Source organism: Moschus berezovskii, chromosome Y (genome assembly GCF_049115385.1).
Source record: "Moschus berezovskii isolate FMDL1 chromosome Y, NW_MosBer_1.0, whole genome shotgun sequence".
Taxonomy (NCBI): domain Eukaryota; kingdom Metazoa; phylum Chordata; class Mammalia; order Artiodactyla; family Moschidae; genus Moschus; species Moschus berezovskii.
The window spans coordinates 77,839,297-77,857,989 of record NC_142489.1 but is presented as its reverse complement, the minus strand read 5'-3'; positions in this window follow the sequence as shown (position 1 = coordinate 77,857,989).

Sequence of the window (18,693 nt, the reverse complement as noted above, 5' to 3'; positions counted from 1 at the left end):
TTTAAATTTCATTTGTATCTCTTCCTTCACCCGTATACTCCTAATGTAGAGATCTGTTCATTTCAGCAGGGATGATTTCAGAAATCACATTACATCCATTACCTCTTTTCCCTTTGTTCTCATTTTCTTGCTTACATATATTAGATCAGGTGTCATTGACTTAGGATGCATAATGAATGTTTTCTTGTTCTGAAGAGTTTATAAAACAATGCAGTAAATTAGCCAGACATTAAACTAAAACCTCATTTTTCTCTTCATTGTTTGAAAAAAGAAAATGAAACTATGAAGATGAACATGCAACTTTATTGTTCAAATACAAGAATTGTAGGTATTTGTTGACATCTCCCAACAAAAATTTCAATCTTCATTAGGCTCCATAATATGACATTTATTTGATAGGTCCGTTTTAATTAGCATGGTTTTCACATAACGATGATTCTTGATGAGTTGACTTGAAAAAGAGGATGCAGATGTATAAGTAATCTTTGGCACTGAGGGCCATGAGTTGCCTCTCCTTTGAAGGTCACGGAAAGGACAGTCATGGACTGACATATCACTATATCTATCTGGAAACTTAGAAAGCTCCACCATCAGTCCAGAATAACTGCTCTGTAATGGAGATACGATGGTTCTCAGAAGTCGATGTAGTTGTGGTAGGCAAGTCTTCAATGTGGCCATTTACCTGAGTGTAGCTTCTATGTGAGTTCCACTTAAAAATGCTCAACTGATTTAAAAGAGAAGGTTGATCTCCCACAATCTGTTTTGTTTGGCTAACTGATATTGATGATGGGGAAGGTAAGTCACACAGAGTTAGAGCTCTTTTATTAGCGGCTATCTGGCTGGTGTGAGGCTTTTGTATGAAAGGCCCAGTTAAACGGGTGGAGGCTGAAAATGTATTCTCTCCACTAGTTTCAGGAAGAAAATCAGAGTTATGATCATCTATGTTGTCAATTGTTTTAAAATGCTTTTTCTTGCAATCTCGAACTAATGAAGACATTGCAGATACATTGTTAATCCCAACTCTTCTTTCTATTCTTACTAAAAGTTGAGGATAGCCTCTTTTTAAATTTGGATTATAGTAGATCTGTAACTAAAGTCAAAGGATACAATTATTTAGTTTCTTTATCAGTCAGTTCAATTCAGTTCAGTCACTCAGTCGTGTCCGACTCTCTGCGACCCCATGAATCACAGCACGCCAGGCCTCCCTGTCCATCACCAACTCCCGGAGTTCACTCAAACTCATGTCCACAGAGTTGGTGATGCCATCCAGCCATCTCACCCTCAGTCGTCCCCTTCTCCTCCCGCCCCCAACCTTTCCCAACATCAGAGTCGTTTCCAGTGAGTCAACTCGTCGCATGAGGTGGCCAAAGTAAAACTGCCATAAAAGCTAATCTATAAAAGTTTATTGCTTCATACAGATGGCTAACAAACACATGAAAAGATGCTCAACATCACTCATAATCAGAAAAATGCAAATCATAACCACAATGAGGTACCATTTCGCGCGTCAGAATGGCTTATATCCCAAAGTCTACAAGCAATAAATGCTGTAGAGGGTGTGGAGAAAAGGAAACCTTCTTACACTCTTGGTGAGAATGCAAACAGCAAAACCACTATGGAGAACAGTGTGGAGATTCCTTCAAAAACTGGAAATAGAGCTGCCATAGGTCCCAGCAATCACACTCCTGGGCATACACACCAAGGAAACCAGAATTGAAAGAGACACATGTACTCCAATGTTTATCCCAGCACAGTTTATAATAGCCAGAACATGGAGGTAACCTACATGTCCGTCTGCAGACAAATGGATAAGAAAGCTGTGGTGCATATACACAATGCAGTATTACTCAGCCATTAAAAATACATTTGAATCAGTCCCAATGAGGTGGAAGAAACTGGAGCCTATTATACAGAGTGAATTATCGCAGAAAGATAAACACCAAAACAGTATACTAACACATATATATGGAATTTAGAAAGGTGATAATGATAACCCTGTAAATGAGACAGCAAGAGAGACACAGATGTATAGAACAGTCTTTTGGACTCTGTGGGAGAGGGCGAGGGTGGGATGCTTTGGAAGAATGGCTTTGAAACATGTATATTATCATATGTGCAACGAATCACAATTCCAGGTTCAATGTATGATACAGGATGTGCAGGGCTGGTGTACTGGGATGAACCAGAGAGATGGGATGGGGAGGGAGGTGGGAGGGGGTTCAAGATGGGGAACACATGTACACCTTCGGCAGATTCATGTCAATGTATGGAAAAACCAATACAATAATGTAAAGCAATTAGCCTCCAATTAAAATAAATAACATTTGAAAAGAAAAAAATAATTCCTTGAATGATATCAATTAAATTCCATCAAATTAAATGCCTCCAGAATAGTTTCAAAAGCTAACATGTTAGAAACAAATATGCTCCTCAACTAAAAATATGTTGTATATGTATAGTAAATACCATAAGTAGCTTCAAGACTCGTATCTTGTTTCAAGTTGATTGGAAAGTTTGTTAAACATCAAATATTATATCCTCCAGCTGTTCTCAAGTTCAAAAAATAAAGCTTTTTCAACAAATTGTTATGTCAATTTTGAATTCCGTTTTAGCTACATATGGTAACATGCTTTCTAGGTCACAAAATTTAATCTTACATATTGCTAATAAGTGAAAATTTTGGGATACTTGCTCAATAGAGAGATGTTGTTTTCTTCTTCCAGAAAGTACGATAGTGAAGCAGATCTTTGAACAGGTTGTCGCTTTTTACTAAACACATAAAGGTTCAGCTGTCGAACTAAACTTTTCATATTATTGGTTTCAAATATTCTGAAAGGCTCTTTTCTTTCCAAGAATCCTTTCTTGACAAGTTCTTCATTGATCACTATACAGTTGCCACTCTCATTCCACCTAATAGATTCAAATTGATCGTTTTCAACCATATTCCACAATTTTTGTGGAAAAGTGAGTGAAAGAAAATCATTCCGCTCACCTGTTTCAGAGACAGAACATGTGTAACGTGGCCTTTTCATCAGAAATTCCTCAGACAAAGCCTGAAAAGCATATTCTTCAATAAGAGATCGCAAAACCGAGTCCCCAGCAATTTTGTAATCATACAAAGGTCTGACGGAGGTTTCTGAACCAGTGGATTCATCGTTAGGAGGCACATCTTGAATTTCTGGAGAAATATGTGCCATCTCAGAAAAATCATTCTTCAGACACTTTTCTCATTTTTCTGATTTTACACACAGCAAATTCAAATGCTGCTTGGCTCACCTAAGGGGGAAACTCCCTAGACCATCACAATGGTTCCAAAAGGCACTGGTCTCCTAGCAAGTGAATAGTAGCTGTGACATTACAATGTCACTGGTCTCCTAGAAATTGAAGGGCAATGTTCAACCAGTGTTTATACTTCAGCATCAATTTAAAATACAGGCTCCTTACACAAATAGGAACCAAAACCATGAGCCTGCTAAATCTCATTCCTGAAGAATTTTTATATGTATAAATCACATCAGTAATTCCATTTCGTTTCTGAAATAAAAGTGATTCTTGGCAGCGGCCAAGAGGAGCTACCCAAGCTTGAGGCCAGGGTTGGCGGGCAAGAGGAGCTACCCCACGCCCGAGGCCAGGGGCAGCAGCCGAAAGGAGCTATCCCACATCCAAGTGGCGCTGGTTGCGCGGGCACAGAAGGGCCGAAAAGAACTACTCCATGTTTAAGATCAGGAGGGGCAGCCGTGAGGAGATACCCCACAACCAAGGTAAAAGTAACCCAAATATGATGGTAGGAGTTGCGAGAGTGTGTCAGAAGACAGACCCACTGAAATCGTGATCATAGAAAGCTAGTCGATCTGATCACATGGACCACAGCTTTCTCTAACTCAATGAATCTAAGCCATGCTGTGTGGGACCACCCAAGATGGGCGGGTCATGGTGGAGAGGTCTAACAGAATGTGGTCTACTGGAGAAGGGAATGGCAAGCCACTTCATTACACTTGCATCGAGAACCCCAAGAACAATATGAGAAGGCAAAATAATAGGATAATGAATGAGGAGCTCCCCAGGTCGGTAGGTGTCCAGTATGCTACTGGAGATCAGTGGCGAAATAACTTTAGAAAAAATGAAGGGATGGAGCCAACGCAAAAGCAATACCCAGTTGTGGATGTGACTGGTGATAGAAGCAAGGTCTGATGCTGTAAAAAACAATATTGAATAGGAATCTGGAACGTTAGGTCCATGAATGAAGACAAATTGGAAGTGGTCAAACAGAAGATGGCAAGATTGATCGTAGACATTCTAGCAATCAGTGAACCAAAATAGTCTGGAATGGGTGAATTTAACTCAGATGACCATTATATCTACTACTCTGGGTAGGAATCCCTTAGAAGAAATGGAGTAGCCATCATGGAGAACAAGAGACCGAAATGCTGTACTTGGATGCAATCTCCATACAAAAAGAATGAGCTCGTTCATTTCCAAGGCAAACCATTCAATATTACAGTAATCCAAGCCTATGCCCCAACCAGTAACTCTTAAAAAGCCAAAGTTGAATGGCTCTGTGAAGACCTACAAGACCTTTTAGAACTAACACTTAAAAAGATGTCCTTTTCATTTTAGGGGACTGGAATGCAAAAGTAGGAATTAAGAATCACCTGGTGTAACCGGGAAATCTGGGCTGGGAACACAGAATGAAACAGAGCTAAGGCTAATAGAGTTTTGCCATGAGAACACACTAGTCATAGCAAGCAAGTTCTTTCATCAACAGAAGAGAAGCCTTGATACATCGACATCACCAGATGGTCAACACTGAAATCAGATTGATTGTATTCTTTTCAGTCAAAGATGGAGAAATTCTATAAAGTTAGCAAATACAAGACCAGAGCTGACTGTGGCTCAGATCATAAACCCCTTATTGTCAAATTCAGACTTAAATTGAAGAAAGTAGGGAAAACCACTAAACCATTCAGATATGACTTAAATCAAATCGCTTATGATTATACTGTGGAAAGGAGAAATAGATTTTAAGGACTAGATCTGATAGATAGAATGCCTGATGAACTATGGACGGAGGTTCATGACATTGTACAGGAAATAGGGATCAAGACCATTCCCATGGAAAAGAAATGCTAAAAAGCAAAATGGCTGTCTAAGGAGGCCTTACAAATGGCTGTGAAAAGAAAAGAAGTGAAAAGGAAAGGAAAAATAAAAAGGAATAAGCATCTCAATACAGAGTTCCAAAGAATAACAAGGAGAAATAAGAAAGCCTTCCTCAACAACCAATTCAAAGAACTATATGAAAACAACAGAAGGGGAAAGAAAAGAGATCTCTTCAAGAATATTAGAGATACCAAGGGAACATTTCATGCAATGATGGGTTCGATAAAGGACAGAAATGGTATGGACCTAAGAGAAGCAGCAGATATTAAGAAGAGGTGGAAAGAATACACAGAAGAACTGTACAAAACAGACCTTCACAACCAAGATAATAATGATGGTGTGATCAATGACTTCAAGCCAGACATCTTGGAATGTGAACTCAAGTGAATATGAAGTCAAGTGGGTCTTAGAAAGCATAACTACGAACAAAGCTAGTGGAGGTGACAGAATTCCAGTTGAGCTATTTCAAATCCTGAAAGATGATGCTGTAAAAGTGCTGCACTCCATATGCCAGCAAACTTGGAAAAGTCATCAGTGGCCACAGGACGGGAAAAGATCAGTCTTCATTCCAATCCCAAAGAAAGGCAATGCCAAAGAATGCTTAAATGACCGCACAATTGCACTCATCTGACACACTAGTAAAATCATGCTCAAAATTCTCCAAGCCAGGCTTCAGCAATACGTGAACTGTGAACTTCCAGATGTTCAAGCTGCTTTTAGAAAAGGCAGAGGAACCAGAGATCAAATTGCCAACATCCTCTGGATCAATGAAAAATAACAAGAGTTGCAGAGAAACATCTATTTCTGCTTCATTGACTATGCCAAAGTCTTTGACTGTGTGGATCACAATAAAATGTGTAAAATTCTTATAGAGATGGAAATACTAGACCACCTGCCCTGCCTCTTGAGAAACCTGTTTTCAGGTCAGGAAGCAACAGTTAAAACTGGACATGGAACAACAGGCAGCTTCCAAATAAGGAATACATCAAGTTTGTATACTGTCACCCTGCTTATTTAACTTCTATGCAGAGTACATCATGAAGAACGCTGGGCTGGAAGAAGCACATGTTGGAATCAAGATTGCCACAAGAAATATTAATAACCTCAGATATGCATATCACACCACTCTTCACTCAGAAAGTGAAGAGTAACTAAAAAGCCTCTTGATGAAAGTGAAAGAGGAGAGTAAAAAGTTGGCTTGAAGCCAACATTCAGAAAACTAAGATCATTGCATCTGGTCCCATCACTTCATGGGAAATAGATGGGGAAACAGTGTCAGATTTTATCACTGTGGATGCTGATTGTAGCTCTGAAATTAAAATATGCTTACTTCTTGGGAGAAAAGTTATGATCAACCTAGATAGCATATTAAAGATTAGAGACATTACTTTTCCAATAAAGGTCCGTCTAATCAAGGGTATGGCTTTTCCAATGGTCATATATGGATGTGAGAGTTGGACTGTGAAGAAAGCTGATCGCCGAAGAACTGATGCTTTTGAACTGTGTTTGTTGGAGAAGAATCTTGAGAGTCCCTTGAACTGCAAGGAGATCCAACCAGTCCATTATAAAGGAGATCAGTCCTGGATGTTCATTGGAAGGACAGATGCACAATCTGAACCTCCAGTTCTTTGCCCATCCCATGCGACGAGTTGACTCGCTGGAAAATTCTCTGATGCTGGGAGGGATTGAGGGCAGAAGGAGAAGGGGACGACAGAGAATGAGATGGCTGGATGGCATCACAGACTCGATGGAGGCGGGTCTGAGTGAACTCTAGGAGTTACTGATGGACAGGGAGGCCTGGCATGCTTTGATACATGGGGTCGCAAAGAGTCGGACTCCATTGAGTGACTGAACTGAACTGAACCCAACCAAACTTTAATTACTCACTTCTGTGCAATAGTTTATTGTAGAACCAAGCAAGGTGTTCTAGCAGGTGGTCCTTCAAAGAACCACACTCCCCGAAAACTTTAAGGGAACAATTTTAATGACAGATTGAGGTTGGGCTTGGGGTGTGTGATATAGTTTTGGGACACTCTACTAGTGGCCTGTTACTGAGGAAATTGGGAGTCAACATCATTGCCTATCTGGTTCCAACTACTCTGTGGTCTAGGTACTTACATTTCAGCCTTATTGGGGCTTTAGTATCTCTAAAACTGTTGACAGGATATTGCTCAAAATGTCATCTATGGCCCTTGAGGAGGAACTAAAGATCCTTGACTTTGCTTAATGGCTAAATCATTATTATTCTATATCGCTTGATTATTTTCCTTTGTTTCTGGCTTTTCTAGTTTCTATGATTAAAGTTACTTTTGGAACACGAAGAAGTCTAGAATCTCCTATTTCTCTCTATTTTCATACTTTTCAATCTTAAGAAGGGACTTCTTAGAACAAGAAAGGAAATAAAGTGTTGGATTTAGAGCATGATCATACGTGATTGAGAATCCCAGTTGCAGGTTCGATTTTTATTCGGGTTCCCCAGCTCTTGGAGTGTTTGACTCAACAACAACTTTTGCTCTTTCATGATGAGATGGAGCATGTAGTTGGAAATAATTCTGACATCTAAACTTGGTATCAATATTTTCTGTTATACAAACATATCTGTCTATTTTATATAGATATTTGTATATCTATGATGTGTATATATATATGAATATATATTTATATAACTGTTTATTTTTGTCAATAAACCTTGAAAAACATTTGAAAATTGGTAGATATTTATTAAAAGGAGAGAGGGGAGTGATATAAAGGAGTCCTCATATTTTAGATGCAGCCAAAGAAACATATTTGGAAGTATTTCCCCTTACATATATTCAATAACTGAGTAGACTTTTGAATCATTCTACCTTTGGGTTTTAATTTTTTTCCATTGCTGCTTTGCCTAACAGGAATTAAAAGCCATTGTACATTTTTCTTTACACACACCCATACATACAAACATGCAATATGTGTATATATGTGTATATGTCAAAATATAATTTTAGACAACATTATTTATGTGGTCAAAGCCTTTGCTTGCTGCCAAGATCTTAAATGAACTGTTTGGGAACCCCAACACTACTTAATAACTTTCTGGCTGAATAATACAGATCCTAATGCTGAAAGACAATCCCTTAATCGAGCTAATCTTCCACTATTCTCTCTGTAATAGAGATGGGGTTCATACAAATGAGGAAACCTTGAGCCCATAAAACCGCAACTCTCATTTACTTAGATATACAGACTGGTTCCAAATAGGAAAAGGAGTACTTCAAGGTTGTATATTGTCACCCTGATTATTTAACTTCTATGCAGAGTACATCATAAGGAACGTTGGGCTTGAAGAAGCACAAGCTGGAATCAAGATTGCCAGGAGAAATATCAATAACCTCAGGTATGCAGATGACACCACCTTTATGGCAGAAAGTGAAGAGGAACCAAAAAGCCTCTTGATGAAAGCAAAAGAGGAGAGTGAAAATTTTGGCTTGAAGCTCAACATTCAGAAAACAAATGTCATGGCATCTGGTCCCATAATTCATGGGAAATAAAAGGGGTTACAGTGGAAAGAGTGTCAGATCCAAAATCACTGTGGATGCTGATTGTAGACATGAAATTAAAAGACGTTTACTCCTTGGGCGGAAAGTTACGACCAACCTAGATAGCATATTAAAGAGCAGAGACAATACTTTACCAAACAAGTTCCGTCTAGTCAAGGCTATAGTTTTTCCAATGGTCATGTATGGATATGAGATTTGTACTGTGAAGAAAGAATTGATGCTTTTGAACTGTGGTGCTGGAGAAGACTCTTGAGAGTCCCTTGGACTGTAAGGTGATCCAACCAGGTCATTCTAAAGGAGATTGATCCTGGGTGTTCATTGGAAGGACTGATACTAAAGCTGAAACTCCAATACTTTGGCCACCTCATGTGAAGAGTTGACTCACTGGAAAAGACTCTGATACTGGGAAGGATTGGGGGTGGGAGGAGAAGGGGACGACAGAGAATGAGATGGCTGAATGGCATCACCGTCTCAATAGACATGAGTTTGAGTGAACTCCGGAAGTTGGTGATGGACAGAGAGGCCTGGCATGCTGAGATTCTTGGGTTCGCAAAGAGTCGGTTACGACTGAGCTTCTGAACTAAACTGAACGGCTGTTCTTTGAAATTATATGATGTGTACATTAAAATCACTTCTCCATAATTCAGTGTGTACACTTTTCTTTCATTCTTTTAAACTTCTGGTACCAAATATTTCAATAGAAATCATAGATGATCAGAATTTATCTCCCTTCATGCCACAGGGGTTCAGCTTCCTGCTGCCTTCCACATCATATCCTTATTTCTTTTCCTCCTTTGTATTTTTGTAGTTACCACATTAGAGAAAACCTAACTAGCTAACATGAACAAGCTCAATATATTTTAATAGAGAAATGTATTATAGGCTGTGCATTTTGTCAACATTTTACAGAGTTGTCACAGAAGCATGACACAAATGCTCCAATAGGAAACTTAAAACCAACAATATTGTATATAATGAGTAGCGATCATCTTAGAATACTCTTAGAAAAAATAATTTCTTATCCCAAACACTGAGGGGAAAACAATGGTACAAGAATACAATAACTCTCAGTGTTGATAGGAAAACAGGGTAAACAGTACCCTTGAATTCTCAGTATTACACAAAGTAAGATCATTGCATCTGGTCCCACTGCTTCATGGGAAATAAAGGTGGGAAAAGCAGAAGCAGTGACAAAATTACTCTTTTGTGGCTCTATATTCACTGTGATGGTGATGACAGCAATAAAATTAGAAGACAGTTGCTTCTTGGAAGAAAAGTGCTCACAAATTTAGTAAACGTGTTTAAAAGTGAAGATTTGACTTGACCAAAGGAATCACATTGAGTAACACTAATGGTCTTTCCAGTAGACATGTACGGATGTGAGAACATCAAAGTGCTCTGCTGGGGATGACTTGTGAGTGTCCATTGGATTGCAAGGAGATCAAGCCAGTCAAACATAAAGGAAATCAACTCTGAAGATGCATTAGAATCACTGATGTGGAAGCTGAGTCTCCAAAGCTTTGACCACCCGAGCAAGGAACTAACTCAGGAGAAAAGACCCTGATTCTTAGGAAATAATGAAATCAGGAGGACAAATATGTTAGAAAGGAGGAGAAGGCCGTATCGTTTCACCCATTCATGGACATGATCTCAGGCAGACCCTGGACGATGGTGAGGGCCAGAGAGTCCTTGTGTGCTGCAGTCCAAGGGGTCACAAAGAGTCTGACATGGCTTTGTGACTGAACAACAAGATTTCAGTTAATAAAATGGATCTTCCAGGGTCACGGTGGGGTCTCATCATATTAGAGGAATAGGAGCCTGAATCCACTTTCTCCCACACAAATCCATCAAAGAATAGATTGCACGTGGAACATTTTCCAGAAACCAATTTGTGACCGATGTTGATGGGCCCTGGAAACCGATAAAGGAGAACCAGTCTCTTTAAAAGTAGGTAAGAAAAAATAAGTAATGAAAGGGAGGAAATGTTTTTAGGGATCGAGACTCGCCTTGGAGAAGGAATCTTAAAGGAGGAGAAATTTGCACAAAATAGGAAACCCTCTCTCATGTTTTTCAGTCGGGGAAGAAATACAACTGGAGAGAGCAAGAACAAAAACACAGATTATGTCAATAAATACAATCGCTAGCCAAGGAGTGACTCAGATGCTCGCATCCACTGTCATACATGGGACATTGAAGGCAGGTCTGGGATGTATCAAACACACAATCAGGCATTAGTGCCCTGAGGACATTGTGACGAAGCTAAGGTAACACGCAAACCTAAACCATAGGGACACTGGAGACAGAAATTTTAGAAAGGACCTTTCCTGTTAGAAGGCTCTAAGGCCACATTGAACCATGGCATACTCACAGAACAGAAGATTGTGCACTAGAAAATACCAAAGGAGACCAAGCCAGTGTCCATTTAAGACCCTTTCCTCCACAGATTGAGAGAGGAATGTGTACGACTGCCAGAGGCAGAAGGAAATAGGCTACTAGTATCTTGGCCCCAGAGACATCCCCTACCAAGCTCTAAGCTGGCTGACAGTTGCTAATGATGAATTCCTCACTTCATGGACAGTTCACATAGGCCAGGAACATGACAGCCTGGGGTCAGTTAGCCTGAGGAGACACATGGCACACTTGAGTCTTTGTCCTCTGGCACAGGCAGCAAACTGAGTGGCTGAGACCAGACAGCAGCATAAGATGAACGGCCAACCTGGGACTGTGCCTTGACTAAAACCAGTCATCCGAGCTTTTGGACTTGGGAAGACCACAAAGCACATAGCCAATCGTGGTCATGGCCCTTGCCAAGCACCTGACTGCCTGATTGGCTGGGAAGTGCATATAACACAGGGCCCCACTTGGGACTGAGCCCTCATGTATCAACCAAGGGTCTGATCAGGGTGGACCCAGAAAGTACGTGTCAAATTTGTCATTCAAAAGCCCGATGTGATCAATCCAACTCAAGCACCCCCAATATCCCAATGGTGTTTGTTTTCTGTGTTCCACCTCTCACCCCCAAAACACTGAACGAGCGAGGTCGAATATGAGGTTACTGCACACTCATTTCATGGTGAAAACCAGATATGGAGAGACTTTCAAATAAAAGAAGGAAATATAAACAAAGAAACATAAACCAACCCAGAAGTGACAGGTTCAATGGAATAAGTCTAAAATATATGCCCAGATTGTTCAACTGAGGAACAACAGTCACCTCTGACAAGTACAAGCTTCAACAAGAGACTGTCTGACACTCTATTGACACCAAAAATCACACAACTGCTTTGAAATTCTGCGATCTATTTCCATATGATTTCTTTAACTTTAAAATACTTTAGTCCTTAATTATACCCTAAACTTTTATTTCTACTAACTATTATTATCTTTCAAACAAAGTACACATAAATCTATTTTTAAACACAATTTATATATATGAGAGAATGAATTTAGACTCCGTTTTCTTTTCTTACATTATTTATCTTGTTTCTTAACTTTTACTTTCCCAAACTTGATATCAATGTTGTAACTTTAGTAGCAAAATCTTTATTATCTTATTTCACTTATGGATTCGTTTCCTGAATTGATTGCTCTTTCACATTTTAACACTCCTGTATCTCCTCCTAGGCACCTCTTTCACTCTCCTCCCTTTTCTTTGCTGTCTGAAATTCTGTGCATCCTGTTGATACTTTCTGGATGAGGCGAGTTGTGCCACCATTAACCTGGGGTTTATCTTCTGTATTGTGTGGATGTGGATTTTTGATGTTACTTCAACCTGGGAAAAGAAACTCAGAGGCCAGGATGTCAATTCCAGAACTTTAGAGCAACATCGAACTCCTTACCTCAAGGAACATTAAAGGACAAGCACACACCCCAGAATTTCAATGTCTACATGAAAAACAATTTCCACACTTGAGTCAGTAAGTTCAATACAAGATAAACCACACCTGTTCTCCAGAAAACAGAAACAAAATGGTGAATATTATAAAAGGGGGTGCACTAAGCCATACCAAACACACACACACCCCAAAGCACTGTCCATGGACAATTTATTGAATTTCAGAGAGAAGAGACAAAGATCTGCCTGCCAGTGCACAGACACAAATGATCAGAAGCATTAAACCTTGAGAAGTCACTGGTCCAATCCCAGCCACAAAGGACAGGATCCACAACATATTGGAGCTATAACCCTCTGGCCTGAAGAAAGGGGACCCAAATCACAGCAATCAATGAAAAATGAAAAGGGAGAGAAATATGCAGCTGCTCAAGGTAAATGATAAAAACCCACAAAGACAAAGAAAAGAAGAGGACTTAGGAAGGTTTCCTGAAAAAGTATTCAGAATAATGAGAGCAAAGATGATGAAAATCTTGAAAAATACGTAGAGTTGCCAGTAAATACAATGGAGGACCGGAATGAGAAGAAATAAACATGCTTACCATGGATCTAGAAGAAATAAAGAAGAGTCAAACAGCAATAGTCAATGTTGTAACTGAGATTAACAACACCCTGGAAGGAAACAACAGTAGAATAACTGAGACAGAGAAAGAACTAGTTAGGAGGAGGTAGAAAGGAGGAAATAAATGAAGCACCGTGAGGTGTGCAACAAAAAAAACAACAACAAGTTAAACAGGCAAAGCTCTGACTGGGGCAATGATAAATGTCCCACAATGAGAAACTTAGGTGTCTAGATGGAGAACACCAAAAACAAAAAGGGGTGGGGTACTTGGAAAATGATTGAGGAAGTAAAAGTTGAAAGCATCCTTAAATGAGTCAAGCCGCAAGAATTGGGACCAGACATGGAACAATTGAATGTTCAAAACTGGGAAAAGAGAGTGACAAATCTCTAATTTGTCACTCTGCTTTTGAGAATCTTAAGTATACTATTAAAATAACAAATGAGTAAATCACAAGCTGACATCAAGTTTTGGGAGAAACATTAACAGCGTCAGATATATAGATGGCAACTCTGAAACAAATATAAAATGAAGAGGAAACAAAGAGTCTTTTGATGAGAGTGAATGAGAAGACTGTAAAACCATGCTGACAATTCAACATTCGGAAAAGCAAAGATGAGGGCATCTGGTCCCATCACTACTCTGCAAATAGAAGGGGTAAACATGTGAACTTCCAGATGTTCAAAGTGGTTTCAGAAAAGGCAGAGGAAAGAGAGATCAAATTGTCAACATCCGTTGGATCATGGAAAAAGCAAGAGAGTTCTAGAAAAAAACATCTCTTTCTGCCTTATTGACTATGCAAAGCCTTTGACTGTGTGGATCACAATAAACTGTGGAAAATTTTGGAAGAGATGGCAATAGCAGACAACCTGACCTGTCCATTGAGAGAATTATATGAAGGTAAGGAAAGAACATTTACTGCTAGACATGAAACAACAGACCGGTTCCAAATAGGAAAAGGAGTATGTCAAGGCTGTATATTGTCACCGTGCTTATTTAACTTATATGCAGAATACATCATGAGAAACACTGGGCTGGAAGAAGCACAAGCGGGAATCAAGACTGCCGGGAGAAATATAAAAACCTCAGATATGAAGATGACACCACCCTTAAGTCAGAAAATGAAGAGGAATTAAAAATCCTCTTGATGAAATTGAAAGAGGAGAGTGAAAATTTTGGCTTAAAGCGCAAAATTCAGAAAACTACAATCGTGGCATCTGGTCCCTTCACTTCATGATAAATAGATGGAGGAACAGGAGAAAGAGTGTCAGACTTTAATAATTTGGGCTCCAAAATCACTGTAGATGCTTATTGCAGCCATGAAATTATAAGACACTTACTCCTTGGAAGTAAAGTTATGACCAACTTAGATAACATATTAAAAAGCAGAGACATTACTTTGCCAACAAAAGTCTGTCTAGTCAGAGCTATGGATTTTCCAGTGGTCATGTATGGATGTGAGAGTTGGACTGTAAAGAAATCTGAGCGGGGAAGAATTGATGCTTTTGAACAAAATTCTGTAAAATAATTATCCTTAAGTTAAATATAAACAAACTAAAGTAATTCCTCAAAGCATGGAATTCTGTATATTTCATATTTCAACATCTAGGTGCAGATGTTTCTAACTGAAATAGGGAATACTCTATATCTCCCATATTGAAATTGTAAGCAGAGTCTCCGTTATGCGGTAATGAATTCTCTAAAATTGACGTATGAAAAACTGCTGAGGAATTTTGGACATGGACATGTGGGATTTTTGCTCTTTCAAATGTGAAAACCAGGGAACACATTGTCTTATAAGCCATGAACTATGCTTATTTCAGATATGAAAAATTAGTGTAGAAATTTTACATGAAATATGCATCTAGTCAAAGCTGTTGTTGATCCAGAAGTTATGTATGCATGTGAGAGGTGGACTATAAAGAAATCTGAGCAGGAAAATTAATGCTTTTGAACTGTGGTATTGGAGAAGACTCTTGAGAGTCTCTTGGATGCCTAGGCGAAATCCAACCAGACGGTCCTAAAGGATATCAGTCCTGAATATTCCTTGCAAGAACCGGGGGTAAAGGTGAAACTTCAATATTTTGGCCACCTGATGTGAAAAATGGGCTCATTGGAAAAAACCCTGCTGCTGGGAAAGGTACAAGGTGGAAGGAGGAGGGGCAACAGAATATAGTTGGATAGCATACCGAATCAATGGACATGAGTTTGAGTAAACTCAGTGAGTTGGTGATGGATAAGGAGGCCTGACATGCTGCAGTTTACGGGGATGCAAAGATTTGAACGTGACTGAGCCACAAAACTGAACTCAACTGAACATGGACCTGTCCATCTGAATAAGAACCAGTTTTCCCCTCAGTTAGTCTCTCCCATCAGGAAGCTTCTACAAGCCTCTTATCTTTGTCCATCAGAGGGAAGACAGAATGAAAATCATAATCACAGAAAACTAACCAAACTGATCACCTGGTCCATAGCCTTGTCTAACTCAATGAAACTATATGCCAGGCATGTAGGACCACACAAGATGTTCGGGTCATAGCGATGGGTTCTGACAAAATGTGTTCCTTGGAGAAGGGAATGGAAAACCTCTTCAGTATTCCTGCCTTGAGAAACCCATTAGCAGCATGTAATGGCAAAATATAGTATACAGAAAGAGGAACTCCCAAGGTTGGTAGTTGACAAACATGCTACGACAGATCAGTGGAGAGGAAACGACAGAAAGAATGAAGGTATGGAGCCAGAGTAAAAACAGAACCCAGTTGCAGATGTGACTGGAGATGGAATGAATTCTGATGCTGCAAAGAGTAATATTGCATAGGAACCTGAAAGGTTAGGTCCGTGAATTAAGGTCATTCAGAAGGGATCAAACAGGTGATGGCAGGAGTGAGTATCTACATTTTAGGAATCAGTGAATTAAAATGGACTGGAAGGGGTGAATTTAACTCAGATGATCATTATGTCTACTATTGTGGGCAAGAAGCCCTTACAGAAAATGGAGTAGCTGTCATAGTTAATAAAGAGTTCAAAATGTAGCCTTGGAGCCAATCTCAAAGACGGCAGAATGAATTCTGTTCGTTTCCAAATCAAACCAGTCAATATCACAGTAATCCATGCCTGTGCAACAAATAGTAATGCTGAAGAAGCTGATGTAATGCAGCATTGTGAAGACCTACAAGAAATTCTAGAACTTACACCCATAAAAGATGTCCTTTTCATCATAGGGGAATGGAATTCAAAAGTAGGAAGTCCAGAGATACCTGGTGTAACAGAAAAATTTGGCTTTGGATGACAAAACGAAGCCAGTGAAAAGAAATAGAGCTTTGCCAAGGGAACACACTGCTCATAGAAAGCACTCACTTCCAGCAACAAACGACAAGATTCTATACATGGACATTATCAGCTGGTCAAAACTGAAACCAGATTGATTATTTTCTTTGCAGCCAAAGATGGAGAAACTATATACAATCAGCAAAAATAAGACTGTGGTCTATTGTGACTCAGATCATGAACTCTTTATTGCCAAATTCAGATTTAAATTTTAAAAAGTAGGGAAACCACTATTCATGTAAGACCTAAACGATATCTCTTATTATTGCACAGTGAAAATGACAAATAGATCCATGGGATTAGATCTGATAGAGTTCCTGACAAACTACAGACAGAGTTTTGTGAAATTGTGCAAAAGCCAGTGATTAAGACCATCCTCAAGAAAAAGAAATGCAAAAAGGCAAAATGGGTGTCTGAATATACCTTACAAGTTGCTGAGAAATGAAGAGAAGCTAAAACAAAGGAGAAAAGGACAGATATATCCAAGTGTTTAGAATTCCAAAGAAGAGGAAGGAGAGATAAGAAAGTCTACCTCAGTGCACAACCCAAAGAAACAAAGGGGAAAATGGCATGTAAAAGGCGAGATCTCTTCAAGATAATTAGAGATACCAAGGGAACATTTCATGCCAAAATGTTCAAAATAAAAACAGAAATGGTGCGGACGTAACAGAAGTAGAATATATCAAGAAGAGGTGTCAAGAATACACAGAAGAACTATAGAAAAAGGATCTTCAAAACCCAGATAACCTCGATGATATGATCATTCACCTAGACCCAGACACCTTGGAATGTGAAGTCAAGTAATCCTTATGAAGCATCATATGGAGAAATCTAGTGGAGCTGATGGAATATCAGTAGAGTTATTTCACAGCTAAAAATGATTCTATGAAAGTGCTACATTCAATATGCCAGCAAATTTGAAAAACTCAGCAATTGCCACAGGACTGGAAAAGTTCAGTTTTCAGTCCAATCCCAGAGAAAGGCCAAATCCCAAGGAATGTTCACACTACCACACATTTGCCCCCATGTCAAGCGGTAGAAAAGTAATGCTCAATATTCTCCAATCCAGATTCAAGTGTACATGAACAATGAACTTCCACATGTTCAAGCTGGATTTAGACAACGATGGGGAATGAAAGATCAAATTTCCAATATCCATAGGATCATCAGAATAGCAAGAGATCTCCAGAAAGTGAAAGTAAAACCAAAACCTCTACTTCTGCTTCATTCTTTACGCCGAAGACTGTGACTGTGTGGATGACAACAAATTGTGAAAAAATAATAATTATAAAGTGATGGGAAAACCAGACCATCTGACCTGCTTCTTGAGAAATCTATATCCAGGTCACGAAGAAACAGGATACGGGATAACAGGCTGCTTCCAAATCAGGAAAAGATTGTGCCAAGGCTGCATATTGTCACCCTGCTTAATTAACCTCTATGCAGTGTAAAACTTGTGAAATGCTAAGCTGGAAGATGCACAAACTTGAATTAATACTCCTGGGAGACATACAAATAAACTCTGTGAAGTAAATGACATCACCCTTATGGCAGAAAGTGAAGAGTAACTAAAGAGACTTTTGATGAAAATGAAAGAGGGGAGTGAAAAATTTGGCTTAAAAACTCAACTTTCAGAGAACTAACATCATGACATTCAATCCAATCAATGCTCAGGAAAGGGAGAAACAGTGGAAAGAGCAAAAGACACTATTTTGGGGGCTGTAAAATTACTGCTGAAATTGACTGTGCCACGAAATTAAAATATGTACTCCTGGGAAGAAAGCTATGACCAAACTAGACAGCATATTGGAAAGCAGAAACATTGCTTTGCCAAGTTCCACACAGCCAAAGCTATGGTTTTTTAAGCAGTCATGTATGCATGTGAGATTTGGACTCTAAAGAGAGCCGAGTGCAGAATCCTTGATGCTTTTCACTAGTTTTGCTGAAGAGTCTAAGTGTCTCTTGGCCTTAAGGCAGCTAAAGGAAATCAATCCTGAATCTTCATTGGAAGGACTGATTTTGAAGGTGAAGTTCCAATAATTTGGCCACCTGATGAGAATAACTGACTCATTTGAAAAGACCTTGATGGTTTGAAACATTGACGACTGAAGCAGAAGAGGACAACAGAGTATGAGATGGTAGGGAGGAATCACCGACTCAATGGATGTGAGTTGGTGTGTGCTCCGGGAGTTGGTGATGGACAGGGAAGCATGGGGTGCTT